The sequence below is a fragment of the Mirounga leonina genome, unplaced genomic scaffold (genome assembly GCF_011800145.1).
Source record: "Mirounga leonina isolate KUSES-001 unplaced genomic scaffold, KU_Mleo_1.0 Mir_172, whole genome shotgun sequence".
Taxonomy (NCBI): Eukaryota; Metazoa; Chordata; class Mammalia; order Carnivora; family Phocidae; genus Mirounga; species Mirounga leonina.
Window position 1 is genome coordinate 13,187,258 of NW_023270442.1, and position 10,076 is coordinate 13,197,333.

The 10,076-nt window shown below is 44.1% G+C and overlaps 1 pseudogene; it reads right to left on the bottom strand.

Moving 5' to 3' along the window:
* Positions 1-765: 765 nt before the first annotated feature.
* LOC118018764 lies at positions 766-1,432 on the bottom strand (annotated as a pseudogene).
* Positions 1,433-10,076: the final 8,644 nt, after the last annotated feature.

A 10,076-nucleotide genomic window follows, 5' to 3' on the forward strand; every position in this document is an offset into this window, starting at 1 on the left:
AAGTCCTTACATTTCTTTTCTTTTTTTTTTTTTTTTATTTATTTGCGAGAGAGAGAATGAGAGACAGAGCATGAGAGGGAGGAGGGTCAGAGGGAGAAGCAGACTCCCTGCTGAGCAGGGAGCCCGATGTGGGACTTGATCCCGGGACTCGATCCCGGGACTCCAGGACCATGACCTGAGCCGAAGGCAGTCACCCAACCAACTGAGCCACCCAGGCGCCCCTAGTCCTTACATTTCTTTATGGAATCTTCACCTCAGTGTCCTCTGTAACACACCTTGTCCAGAAATCAGTTTACCAGCAACCCCCTGGTGAGCTCCCAAGATGAGCCTCTTCATTTCCAAGGTGAACCCACTAGATGTTAATACTATAGGTACGGAATAATGATCCCAACTCAAACTTTAATTAGAGAAGAAATGAAATTTCTTCAAAGAGCACTTTAAGTGTGCATTTTGCTTAGGAAAACAAACCAGCGTGTCTTCTAAGAATAACACAGAGCATTTTGCAATTAAGCACAGGATTTGGAGTGAATAATTCAATTGTTACTGCTTTGCTGGCCCAGGCTGTTTAAACTGTGCTGGTTCTTCCCATGGGTCCCCTCCATTAGGAATTACAAAGCTTCATCTGTGGTACAGAAACGCCATGCTCCTTCCCTTTTGTTGTGAAGTTTGTTCTGTTAGTCTTCAGGTTGATTTTTGGGGTTTTGAGAGAGATTTGATAGCTGTTCAGTTGTGTTCGAGGGATGAGACGAGCCTAGGGTCCTCCTACTACGTTGCTATCTTAGTTCCTCCCAAAGCGAGATGCCATACTCCCAATACAGGGCAATCTTCTTCCTCATTCCCCTGGCAAATCAACTCAACATTCTTTAGTTTTTCAAAGTAGAACTCCTTTGCTTTTCCAACTTGTCAGTGGTTTCGACACACTGACCTGTTACATTGATTTGGCTGCTTTGTCATTTCCATTACGTAAGCCAAGATTCTTTCCCTCCAAGACAGAACCTGTATTAAGAGTTCTTTGATTCTAAATGGACCCCTGAGGAGCTGCATGGTTGGTTTTTTCAGGACTGTAGCAACAAGGGAAGGTGCTCCTGACATACTTTGACCTTGCTTAGCGAACACAGTGGGGTCACAGTCTTTACCACTACACTTTGCATCGAAAATTTCTTGAGCCACTGGACAAATTCAAAAAGACTTGACTTTCCTTTCAAAGACTTGTCCACAAAGATTATTTTGTCAACCTTCACTCTCTTAAAACTTACTTGTCATATTTTTAAATTCTGGGTATATTCATGTTCCAGCTGACCTTGGAAGTTAATTTCTTCAAAGCAATATAACCAGGGAACAGCATATTCACAAATGGACAGTAAGCAGCCTCCAAGCACAATTGTTCAATCTTTGTCAGGACCAACTGCGGAGGCTCGTTCATCCAAGCCATTATCACCTCCTCTTACTGGAAGCAGACTCAGAATTGGAATATAAAAATGGAATGGCATCCTTTATGCTGTGGATATAGAGACATACTTTAGAGATGCCACAGAAGTGGGTGACTGGCCATTTAGACAGTCATCATCATTCAGGGTCTAATCTAACGTTGAGGCACCAGAAACAATTTTTTTTCAGTGAACTTGGACCTGATCATGCTCTGAGGAATGGGCTCATGTTACCCAAAGTCTTAGGGGACTGGGGTATTAAAGCTGGTGGGGTGGGGTACAACTAATGTGAGGCAGGGGAAAGAAGGGAGAAGGAAGAGGACAACTTGTTAACTTTTGTGCAAAGAACCCAGCTTGCAAAATGCATGTCCAAGAGGGAGAGGCCTCTTAGGATATTTGGGAGACAAACTGGCCCTGGTATTTAAACAACCAGTGTAACAGAATGCATAGATTTATGTACCAGATGGAGAACCAGTGATTAGAGGACTCATTGGCCTTCACTTCCTGAATCCCCACCAAACCTGTGTGTTTAGCTGAGCTGGGCGTTTGCTGACTGCCTGCTGAAGGGCGGGTGGCTGGAATCCACAGTTCCACACCGTTGTGTGTTCTGGGGTATAAGCCAGCCAGATGGAGAAGGCCCTGGCCCAGAGGCTATGAGGATGTGCAGTAAAGATTGGGGCTCCATTGCCTAAGAGAGGGTGCCTATGGAACTCACTATGGAGGGCTGCCTCAGCTTAGTGGTGCCATCCTTCACTATGTCCCACATTTCCAGTTAGTCTTGTGTCTCATCTAGTTAAATACCCACTTCCTGGTATCTGCTAAACTATCCAGACCGTGAGCATCCCCTGACCTGCTTGGACCACTTAATAGCTAAGCTGGCAACCTTCTCCATCTCCAACCTCCAACCCCCAACGTACACCTCCCCCCCAACCCCCCGCCCCGTGAATTTCTGGCCAAGTACTCCATCTACTGGTGACACTTGATTCTCATAGACCGAGACCTTAAACCCAGCTGTCCCAGTACTTGACTAACACGTACCTCGAGAGACTCTGTTACTTTAGGGAGGTTGCTCACAGTCCCTTTCTCCTATCACTACTAGACATTTCAAACTATTGGGCGCCTGGGTGGCTCAGTTGGTTAAGCGACTGCCTTCGGCTCAGGTCATGATCCTGAAGTCCCAGGATCGAGTCCCGCATCGAGTCCCGCATCGGGCTCCCTGCTCGGCAGGGAGTCTGCTTCTCCCTCTGACCCTCCCCCCTCTCCTGCTCTCTCTCTCTCTCTAAATAAATAAAATCTTAAAAAAAAAAAAAGAAATTTCAAACTATTGACAAAAAAATAATGTCTGTTAGCGGCACTATCCATGAAGCGATAAGAGATTAATTAATTAATTTTTAAAAGATTTTATTTATTTATTTGACAGAGAGAGACACAGCAAGAGAGGGAACACAAGCAGGGGGACTGGGAGAGGGAGACGTGGACTCCCCGCGGAGCAGGGAGCGAGACGCGGGGCTCCATCCCAGGACCCTGGGATCATGACCTGAGCCGAAGGCAGACGCTTAACGACTGAGCCACCCAGGTGCCCCGAGATTAATTTATTTATAAGCCAGACACTGATAGGGGGAAAGCAGAAACAAGATCCAGCTTCTCATCTTGGTAGGAGGGAAGCGCAACTAGTCAAGAGAGTGGCAAGAAAGGCCATCTGCCCTCCTTATTCAACCTTGTCCTAATTCTGACTGATTCCCCTAACTTGTAGCCTTCAAATCTGTGATTTGGTTGTCTGTTATAAATCCTTAAAGTTTATTGGGGAAGAAATAGCAAACCCAGAACATTGCAGATCATTAAACTCCTTCTATAAAAAATTAAAAAAAAAACTAAACTCCCACTTGTGTGACTTGTCCAAAATAATGTTTTTACAAACTCCTGGAATCCTACAAACTTTAGATGACAAAGCAGTGTTGCTGGTTGGTTAGTCAGAAATGAAATTTAGGGTCACGATTCACAGGATTTTTTAAAAAATCCATTCTGCAGTATTTTAAATACCACCTTGTAAAAGCAAGGCAATGCTGCAAACGTGTTCAACCGGCTGCTACAGTTAGAATGGCAGGAATAAATTCTCTAGTGAAAAGGATGGCATCATAGTAAAATTAGCATAGAAAAGCCACACCCTTACTGTGTCAAAAACATAAAATGTAATGTTACTGGTTTTAGCAAGTGCACCGTAACCGTGTGCGTTGCAGTTTGTCAGTGTTTGAAAAAGATGACTTAAAGTACTATGGAATTAGAGAACTCCTTTTTAAAAACTCAGAAGTCATAAAGACTTGTGAAAGATGAGCATAAAAGAAAGTCTTATTGCGAAGTCTGCTGGACCTCTAAGGAATCTCTGTTTCACTGTTTCTGTTTTCTGTGGCATCTTACCAGACAATGTGCCTCCAAATAGAGAAAGAACACATCATCTGGGCCATATTTGCAGGATCAAGGTTGCAGATTCTGTCTCTTGATCAACCGATTTTTATTGGACACCCGTGATGCACACACATTTCAGAATGTGGAAGCGTGGCAGAGAGAAAGAAGGCAAAACACGTCCCATGCAAGCTTATGTTTGTGGAGGCAGTTTGGTGGTGGGGGGGGGGATGTACACAGATGAAATGATTAAATGAAATGATTGATAGAGCAATTCGACTCATTTACATTTGTTTGGTTTTTGATGAGTAGATTGTGAACTCTTGTCCTTTCATTATTATGTTTTTCTGTTATTTTTTCTCCCTTGTTACCCTCCAGGATTGATTAGCCTTTCCTTCCCTTCATTACTAAAATTTCTGGACTTTGTTAGGCATAGATTTGCCAAATTGAGAGCATTTGTCTCTTGTAACAAGGTGTAGCTATTTCTACAACAGCAACAAATAACAACAAAAACCTAGAAAGCACTTAAGAAGTGTCAGGTGGTTTTAAACGCTTTATGCACATTACTCAGGTAATCCTTTCAGCAACCCTTTGAGGTAGGTTCTGTTATTACTCTTTTTACAAAAATGCTGTGTTTGTACACAGATGATCTAAACTTCCTACTCCTGTTCTCTACTATCTCTTTTATAGAGGATTGTCAAAAGTAGTTAAATCTCGGGCGCCTGGGTGGCTCAGTTGGTTAAGCGACTGCCTTCGGCTCAGGTCATGATCCTAGAGTCCCTGGATCGAGTCCCTGGATCGAGTCCCTGGATCGAGTCCCGCATCGGGCTCCCTGCTCGGCAGGGAGTTTGCTTCTCCCTCTGACCCTCCCCCCTCTCATGCTCTCTCTATCTCATTCTCTCTCTCAAATAAATAAATAAAATCTTTAAAAAAAAAAAAAGTAGTTAAATCTCTGCGGTAGCTTGGTTCATACAGTTCTATGGCCACCTGCCTCCTCAACTCTGTTCAGGGGCTGCCTTCTTTAGAGAGAAAACTCCAAGTGGCCTCCCAAGCCAAGAATGTCAGCATCAGTGAGGATCTATGAAAACACACTTAGATTAGAAACATATTTATTTTGAACTGAACTTCATGTGATTTAAATTTTATTGGCTCTATTTGGCGAGATGGTGACTGCTAAGGTTATAGCCCCCTTTGCTGCTGCTGTCTTTTGAAGTCAGGATCAGCCCTGGTGGCTGACGTGCATGGTGGAACATTCTGCATTAGATCAGTTTTTAACTTTTTTAACTTTCCGGGGCGGGGGGGGGGGGGAGTTGAGACACATGGGATTATAACCAAATGCGGCAAAGTTCTCCATCTTGTCCACTGGATTGATTTGGATTCCTTCTTTGCAGCTACGACCTACAAACAAAACTGGGGAGACTTCTGAAAGAGATTTCATCAAATTCTTCTATTATTATTCTGATTTTTCCGATGTGGAAACTAGGGAACAGGGAGTAACTTGTCCAGGTTCTTTACCACTGGCGAATCCTGGAGCTCAGATTGGATCTCAGACAGCCTGGCTCCAGAGCCTTTCCCCATCTGAAGTTATAAGGATGTTTAACATTTTCTTCTGAACATTTTAAAGTTTTGCTTTCCACATTTGAGTTTTTAATATATTTATAATTAATTTTGAGTGTGATATAATATAGATATCCATTTTTTTTAAATTGATGTATAATTGACATATAATGTTATATTAGTTTCAGGTGTACAACATAATGATTGAATATTTGTATATATTGCAAAATGATCTCCACAATAAGTGTAGTTAATACCCGTGACCAGACAAACAAAATTTTTTTTCTTATGATGAGAATTTTTAAGATTTACTCTTACAAATTTTAAAATGTGCAAGAGTATTAACTCTAGTCACCATGCTGTACATACTTATTTTATAATTAGAAGTTTGTACCTTTTGATGCCCTTTACCAATTTCGTCTACTCTACTCCCCACCTCAGTCAACTACCAATTTGTTCTATCTATGAGATCAGTTTTGTTTCTGCTTTTTTAGATCCCACATTTAAGTGGGAGAGCATATGATATTTGTTTTTCTCTGACTTATTTCACTTAGCTTAAGGCCTTCAAGGTCCATCCATGTCACTGCAAATAGCAAGATTTTATCCTTTTCTATGGCTCAATGGTATTCTATTGCGCATATATATCATGGCTTCTTTATCCATTCATCCATCGATGGACACAAGTTGTTGCCATATCTTGGCTACTGTAAATAATGCTGCAATGAACATGGAGGTGCAGTGTTAGTGTTTTCATTTTCTTTGGATAAATACCCAAGAAGTGGAATTACTGGATCATAAGGTAGTTCTATTTTTAATTTTTTGAGGAACCTCCGTACTATTTCCTTAGTGGCTGCACCAATTTACATTCCCAGCAACAGTGCACAAGGGTTCCCCTTTTCCCACATCTTTGCCAACATTTGTTATTTCTTATTTTGATAATAGTCATTCTGACAGGTGTGAGGTGATATCTCATTGTGATTTTGATTTGCATTTCACTGATGATGAGTGATGTTGAGCACATTTTCATGCATCTGTTGGTCATCTGTATGTCTTCTTTGGAAAAATATCTACTTAGATCTGCCCATTTAAAAATTGGATTGTTTGTTTTTTAGCTCCTGAGTTGTATGAGTTCTTTATGTATTTTGGAGATTAACTTATTATCAGACACATAAAATATTTGCACATATTTTCTCCCATCTAATAGCTGGCCTTTTCATTTTGTTTTGATTACTATAGCTTTGTAATAGAGTTTGAAATCAGGGAGCATGAGGTCTCTAGCTTTATTCTTCTTTGTCTAGGTACCCATCTTTACAGGCATGCCTCATTTTAGTGTGCTTCACTTTACTGTGCTTTGCAGATATTGCATTTTTCACAAATTGAATGTTTGCAGCAACCCTGTGTTTAGCGGGTCTATTGACACCATTTTTTCCAGAAGTGTTGGCTCACTTCGTATCCCTGTGTCACATTTTGGTAAATCTCAGTATTTCAGATTTTTTCATTATTGTTGTATTTGTTATGGTGATCTTTGATCAGTAATCTTTGGTGTTACCATTGTAATTGTTTTGAGGTGTCACGAACTGTACTCATTCGAGACCCACGAACTTAGTTGTATAAATGTGTTCTGACTGTTCCACCTAACGGCGGTTCCCTGTCTTCCTCCCTTTCCTTGGGCCTATTCACTGAGACACAGCGTTGAAATCAGGCCAATTAATAACCCTACCATGGCCTCTAAGTTTTCAAGCAAAAGGAAGAGTCATATATCTCTCACTTAAATCAAAAGCTAGAATGATTAAGGTTAGTGAGAAACGCATGTCAAAAGCCAAGAAAGACCAGAAGTTAGGCCTTTGGTGCCAGTTACTGGCAAATACAAAGGAAAAGTCCTTGAAGGAAATTCAAAGTGCTACTTTAGTGAAGACACAAATGATAAAGCAAAACAGTCCTACTGCTGATAAGGAGAAAGTCTGAATGGTTTGGATAAAAGATGGAGTCAGCTACAACATTCCCTGAATCCAAAGCCTGATCCAGAGCAAGGCCCTGACTCTCCTCCACTCTGTGAAGACTGAGTGAGGTGAGGACCCTGCAAAAGGAAAGTCTGAAGTCAGTAGAAGTTGGTTCATGAGGTTTGAGGAAAGATGCCATCTCCATGCCACCAAAGTGCCAGGTGAAGCAGCAAGGGCTGATGTAGAAGCTGCAGCCAGTTCTCCAGAAGATCGAGCTCAGATCACCAGGTAGCTCCACCAAACAACAGATTTTCAATGTAAACAAAACCATCTTACATTGGAAGAAGATTCTATTTAGGGCTTGCAGAGCTAGAGAGAAGTCAATGCCTGCTTTCAAAGCTGCAAACGACAGCCTGCCTCTTTTGGTAGGGGCTAATGCAGCTGGTCACTTCAAGTTGAAGTCAGTGCTCATTTACATTCTGAAAATCCTAGGTCCTTAAGGATTATGCTATATATACTCTCCCTGTGCTCTATGAATGGAACAACAAAGCCTGGATGACAGCTCATCTATCCACAACATGGTTTACTGACTATTCTAAGCCCACTGTTAAGACCTACTGGTCAGGAAGAAAAGATTCCTTTCAAAATATTACTTGTTCATTGACAGTGCACCTGGTCACCCTACAGCTCTGATGGAGATGGACAATGAGATGAATGTCATTTTCATGCCTGCGAACACAATATCCATTCTCCAGACCATGGCTCAGGTGTAATTTTTTTTTTTTTTAGATTTTTTGTATTTATTTATTGAGAGAGAGAGAATGAGAGATAGAGAGCACGAGAGGGAAGAGGGTCAGAGGGAGAAGCAGATTCCCTGCCGAGCAGGGAGCCCAATGCGGGACTCGATCCCGGGATTCCAGGATCATGACCTGAGCCGAAGGCAGTCGCTTAACCAACGGAGCCACCCAGGCACCCTCAAGGTGTAATTTTGACCTTCAAATCTTATTATTTGGCTATAGCTGCCATAGAGAGTGGTTCCTCTGATGGATCTGAGCAAAGTAAATTGAAAACCTTCTGAAAAACATTCACCATTCTAGATGCCATTAAGAACTCATTTATGATTCATAGGAAGAAGTCAAAATATCCACATGAACAGAAGTTTGGAATAAGCTGATTCCCACCCTCATGGATGACTTTGAGGGTTTCAAGACTTCAGTGGAAGAAGTGCCTGCAGATGTGGGAGAACTAGCAAGAGAACCAGAATTAGAAGTGGAGCCTGAAGATGGGACTGGATTGCTGCCATCTCATGATAAAACTTGACCAGATGAGGAGTTGCTGCTTATGGATGAGCAAAGAAAGTGGTTTCCTGAAATGGAAAGTACTCCTGGTGAATATGCCGTGAAGACTGTTGAAATGACCACAAAAGATTGAGAATATTACATAAACTTAGCTGGTAAAGCAGTAGCAGGGTTTGAAAGAATTGACTCCAACTTTGAAAGAAGTTCTGTGGATAGAATGTTTTCAAAGAGCATCACGTTACAGAGAAATTGAATTGCTCATGAAAGGAAGAGTCAATGGATGTGGCAAACTACATTGTTGTCTTATTTGAAGAAATCGTCACAACCACCCCAACCTTCAGCAACCACCACCTTGATCAGTCAGTAGCCATGGACATCAAGGCAAGACCCTCCAGCAAAAAGATTATGATTCACTGAAAGCTCAGATGATGGTTAGCATTTTTTTAATCAATAAAATATTTTTTTTAAAGATTTTATTTATTTGTGAGAGAGTGAGAAGGGAGAGTGCGAAGGGCAGAGGGAGAAGCAGACTCCCCACTGAGCAGGGAGCCCAACGCGAGGCTCCATCCCAGGACCCTGAGATCATGACCTGAGCCAAAGTCAGATGCTTAACCTACTGAACCACCCAGCACCCCAGCCCTGCCCCAGTCTTGAGGGCCTGAGGGAGGGCAAATGGAGAAGCCCAGGTCCCACGGCTGGGGAATCATGGGGATCTGGGGGCCCACACCAGCTTTCCTGTGGCAGCCATTAGCCCTTGCAGACCTGCCCCAGCTCCCTGAGCACCCAGCCCATGCACCGCCATCCCACTCTGCTCCACCAGCCCTCACCAGGCTGGCTGCCCCTCGTGCACCCCCGCCAGCCGGCTGGATCCCCGCTCACCTACCTCACCCTGGATGGCTCCTCTCACCCCCCGGGAGCTCCACTGGGTCCCGAGGAAAATCCCGGCTGCTGGCAAACAGGCACATGGGATCTGCTCGGCGCAGGCACTGTCCTAAGCACGAACCCAGTGTCACGGCGTGACCTCCCGCCACCTGTGCACGGCGGGGACTACTGACGAGCAGTCATACTCTACATTCGAGAAGCGGAGGCACAGAGAGGTTAGGTGACCTGGCCAGGGGCACACAGCCTGCACGGGGTGGTAGCGGGAGTCAGACTCTTGCCCACCCACCGGTCTGGGCCGGGTCAGCAGCGAGGATGCTGGTCCGGCCACGGAGCAGCCCCGACGTGGGAGTGATGGCACGTGGCAAACAGGCAAGAGGGGGGCCCTGAGCTTTCCCTTCCCCTCTGGCTGCCCTGCCCGCCGCTGGAGCGCGGCCTCCCGGTCCCGGGCTGGGGCCCCAGGGCCAGCCGCGGGGGAGGAGAGCGGCCTCGGCCCCAGAGCCCCTGGCCCGCAGCCTCTGTCGTGGGCCAGGCCGGCTGAGGCCACGGCCAGGAGGTCCCTCCCGACCGGGAGC